We start from the raw sequence: 5255 nt of genomic DNA on the forward strand, positions 1-5255 counted from the left end.
TATTTTACTTAAAAGCGTGATTTTTTACCTCGTAAAAACGGTAAAGAGATAGAAAAATTAATATATTTTCGTATTTTTATCTTTTTTTCTAGTTCATATAAATTTAAAAATGTAAGCTCCTTACATATTCTTTTTAAAAACTAAAGGGGTCAGCTGAAATGTATTAACGTTTTAAACGAGAACCGCTAGATGTATATTCTCTTTTCTGTGTCAATGTACATGTTTGTAAAAGTATAAGAAGATTTAAATGTTAAAATATATCGTCAAAGGTATTTAAATGTAACATCCATTCATGGTCACGCTAACAAGGAAACACAACAATACAAAACTAACACCACATGGTCATATATAAAATACCCGCTTATTTACTCAAACGCGCCCTTTATGGATTAATTGCGTTTTTATATGACGTCATTGTGCCATTATAAATGAAGTTGTAAATCCATACGCTACTAAATTAATATATTGTTTTCGTATTTTGTATGTATGTATGTATGTATGTATGTATGTATGTATGTATGTATGTATGTATGTATGTATGTTGTATCCCAGCAGGCACATCAACGTTGTTTCAACGTTGAATTATGGTCAGATTTCAACGTTGAAATAAGGTTGGATTTATATTCGGATTTGAAAGTTGAAACAACGTTGAAATTTCAACGTTGATACAACGTTGCACCTTCAACGTTGGCACAACGTTGAAGTTTCAATGTCGTTTCAATGTTGAAAACCCACCATACTTGAATTTTTGGATATAAAGCAAAGTAACCAAGTTTAACAAAATATCAAGACAATATTAAATACATCAGATATTTTATTTCAAGAATACAGTTCAAGTGCAGCTTAAATTCACTTTAATAGTTTTAACAATTAAGCTACAATCTGTTCCAATCTTTTCTTCTTGATCATTCTGGGTATGTCAAGTGTTTGAGTACTTCTTTGTCTGTCTCTTACTGTTTCTGCAAATAAAAATAAGAAGTTTGTAGTTAATTTTAAGTGACTTGGTCAATCTCAAATTATACATATAATTACTCAACTTAGTGATTTGTTTTTATCTTAAATTAAATGCTTTTCTCTAAGATTTACATCATAAAACAGCATAGAAATTGAAACATAGCTAAGTTTCATATTGACAGCAAATACTGTATATTAGACAACAGAATTTTTTTTAAAAGAAGCTATTTAAAAGTCTCACCTATGATTGGTAAGAAAAACTGCTCCCCATCAGTTTCTTGCAGCATATTCCCAAGAAATTAACATTCTAGGCTCTAGCTAAGACCATTTTATGCAGCATCCTGAAATCAACAAACATGTAAATTTTATATTAATAATGTTACAGAAATATTCCGAAAATAATATAGTTTAAGACAAGATAAATATCCAGTAGTTGAAAAATTTATACCTTGTATTGTAAAGAAATTCAAATATATAAATTGATAAGAATTAATTTCAATTTAACAAACCTGACAGTCCTTTTCATGTTGAATGTATGGTATACAGGCTACAGCTGCAAATTACTCTAAATTTCAGCCAGGACCAGGATCTAGAATATAAAATAATATATAATAAAATAGAAATAGATTTATTATTCCCTATAAATTTACGACTATTAAACTTTAAAGTTTAACACTCAACTTTGTTATTTAACTTAATAATAATGTATTTTTTTCAAAGTAATTAACACTGTATTATACAATAACTAAAATATAAACATAGTTATATATATTGAAGAATCGTCTTGGGACGTAAATTATGTTGGCCGAACTACTTTATTGGTTTCAATTTTATAAATGATTAAATTCTAATTAGGATAAAGTACAGACAAATGTTTAATAATATGAAAAAAAAATTAAAGAAAGACAAGATTTGTAAAATCATAAATTGCCAAGGACATCAATAACTTCATGCTTACAAGACCTACCAAACCCAAATCATTCAATTAGGTCGCGAAAACGTGTCAAATCAACTCAATCATGTGTTTTCATCTCTCATTTATTTCATAAAGTAAATTAAAGTAGAATTTTAAGAATAAATAATAATAGTTTAGAAAATAATCAGTAAACTAAAGTAAAACATTACGGTAATACCTTCGAAATCCAAATAAATTGCCAATTGTGTTGTTTTCAAATTTTCCAAACAGCGCCACCATTTGCACGAACGATAATCATAGACAACAAACAAAATCATAGACTGCAACAATTACTTCCCCTGACCAGCGTTATTTTATAAACGGGGTTTTGACTAATATCAATTTATTAATTAATATTATTCATAAAGAACTAAAAAATAAAACAACAAACAACAAAACATATTAACTAATATTTAAAGCGTTAATAGAAAGTGAAAAATTATTTCCAACTTTATTTGCTTAAGCGCTAATTTTGAATATATGGAAAAAGATTGTAACGCAAATTTTCCTGACAAAAAATCACTTACAGCCTAATTCAATAAAGGAATAATAACACAAAATTAGTGGTATAAAAGTTTATATAAGGATTAAACTAAATGTAAAACTTCGACCATAAACAACGTTGAATCAACGTTGTATATACATTGGCAATATATCCGTATGGTCGTCCATAGTTGAATATTGGTTGAACAACGTCACGACCATATTTCGACGTTGTTTCAACGTTGAAACAACGTCGAGTGCCTGCTGGGTATGTATGTATGTATGTATGTATGTATGTATGTATGTATGTATGTATGTATGTATGTATGTATGTATGTATGTATGTATGTATGTATGTATGTATGTATGTATGTATGTATGTATGTATGTATGTATGTATGTATGTATGTATGTATGTATGTATGTATGTATGTATTCTAGGCTTAATGAGTCCATCCACCATTTCAAGCACATATATTAACATCATTGTTAAACGGCAAAAATCCTGCTTTAAAAATAGCAGCACAAAATATCTAATTCCGGAACATTATACTGTTTATATAAAATATAAATGTGTGTTAATTGACAGAGGCGTTTTATTTTATAACTCTTTTAAAATCTTTCATAGAATCAAAACTATTCATCAAAAACAAATCATGATATTTATTGTTAAAATAAATATTATTATTATTATTATTATTATTATTATTATTATTATTTTTTATTATTATTATTATTATTATTATTATTATTATTATTATTATTATTATTATTATTATTATATTAATAATTAATATTATTATTATTATTATTATTATTATTATTATTATTATTATCTTTTTTTATCATTACTATTATTATAATTATTATTATTATTAATATTATTATTAATTTTTATTATTATTATCTTAATATTATTAGTAGTAGTAGTAGTAGTAGTAGTAGTAGTAGTATTAGTAGTGGTAGTGGTAGTGGTAGTGGTAGTGGTAGTGGTAGTGGTGGTGGTGGTGGTAGTGGTAGTGGTGGTAGTGGTAGTGGTAGTAGTGGTAGTGGTAGTGGTAGTGGTTGTAGTCGTAGTAGCAGTAGTAGCGGTAGTGGTAGTGGTTGTAGTCGTAGTAGTGGTGGTGGTAGTGGTTGTAGTCGTAGTAGTGGTAGTGGTATTGGTAGTAGTTGTATTAGTATTAGTATCATTATTATGATTATTATTATTATTATTATTATTATTATTATCATTATTATTATTATCATTATTATTATTATTATTATTATTATTATTATTATTATTATTATTATTATAATAATATATTATTATTATTATTATAATTTTTATATCTTATTATTAGTAGTAGTAGTAGTAGTAGTAGTATTAGTAGTGGTAGTGGTAGTGGTAGTGGTAGTGGTAGTGGTAGTGTAGTGGTGGTGGTGGTGGTAGTGGTAGTGGTGGTAGTGGTAGTGGTAGTAGTGGTAGTAGTGGTAGTGGTTGTAGTAGTAGCAGTAGTAGCGGTAGTGGTAGTGGTTGTAGTCGTAGTAGTGGTGGTGGTAGTGGTTGTAGTCGGTAGTGGTAGTGGTATTGGTAGTATTGTATTAGTATTATTATCATTATTATTATTATTATTATTATTATTATTATTATTATTATTATTATTATTATTATCATTATTATTATTATTATTATTATTATTATTATTATTATTATTATTATTATTATTATTATTATTATTATTATTATTATTATTATTATTATTATTATTATTATTTACTATCATCATCATCAAATGGTCTGGTTATTATTTATCGCAGTGTATTATATAAAACGAATAACCTTACAAGTTAAGAATTTCATTTAAAATCGATTTTACTATCTATCTGTTCTATTCAAAGCCAAGCGTAAACAAAAGTCCTTTAGTAATAACGGACGTATATTTATATATAATAAGAGGAGATCTTGTGAATTATTAATTAAGAAAAGATTTATCTGAATGAAGAACAAATAGCCTTCAGAAATCAACAGTTCCTATGTCTAACAACACTATGGCGAATGGGAAATAAAATGGTTTAATTTTTAGTTTCCAAAAGTGTATTTTATTATTTGGATTCAAAATAATCTAAAGGTACGTCATTGTTTAGCTTAGTGTTATGGTTGAATGTTGATATATTTTCTTGGTACTTCTTCATCATTCGACCAAATACTTTACTGCTTAAGACGGTGACCGTGGACTTATTGAACCTTCTTCTTTCATGAGTACTTGTATACTCATATAGTAAGGGAATATTTTTTCTTATGAACTTCAACCGTGTGATTTTCTACAGCAACGCACTAAAAATTTGATATTTATTTCCTGAATATTTCAGATATTGGCGAATATAAAAATTCTCAGTTTGATTGAATGTGTTCGTAGGAGTGTTGTTAAAGTACGATGTTTTGTCACTTCAACAGCACCGACTCAAACGTGACTAGTTGAGAACCATTTAGCCGGTGCTAGGGGAAGCGAGAGTTGCGTTTCTTATTATCCCTCACGTACAGACTAAATCAAATCGAGTCTGCAATTTTAATATAATTTTGTTGTAACTAGTGCTTCGGAGGGATCACTGTTTAAATATATATCAAGATATTAGTATCAGTATTCAATCTTTAACACTTGTTCATGAAGATCCTGAAAAACTATTGCCAAACGTCAGTCGTAAAAAAACGTAAAATATGACAAATTATAATGAAAAGATTATTTGCATAAACAAACAAAAAGAAACTTACAAGCAAACAACAAATCGATATTTTCCTGACATATACAAATGAAACATATGTTACTTAAGCGCAAAACTCAACATTATATGCAATTTATAATAAAAAAAAACTCTTTCTGTG

At 27.2% G+C, this 5255-nt stretch overlaps 1 long non-coding RNA gene across 1 annotated transcript; it reads right to left on the reverse strand.

The window, feature by feature from the left end:
* Nucleotides 1-1146: 1146 nt before the first annotated feature.
* On the reverse strand, nt 1147-2397 carry LOC132743049 (uncharacterized). The gene is made up of 3 exons (XR_009627519.1): nt 2088-2397; nt 1464-1543; nt 1147-1295 (listed from the first exon to the last, which is right to left on the reverse strand). It is a non-coding gene; the product is annotated as an uncharacterized LOC132743049 (long non-coding RNA).
* Nucleotides 2398-5255: the final 2858 nt, after the last annotated feature.

Source organism: Ruditapes philippinarum, unplaced genomic scaffold (genome assembly GCF_026571515.1).
Source record: "Ruditapes philippinarum isolate M1 unplaced genomic scaffold, ASM2657151v2 ctg14545_1_1_1_1, whole genome shotgun sequence".
Lineage (NCBI taxonomy): Eukaryota > Metazoa > Mollusca > Bivalvia > Venerida > Veneridae > Ruditapes > Ruditapes philippinarum.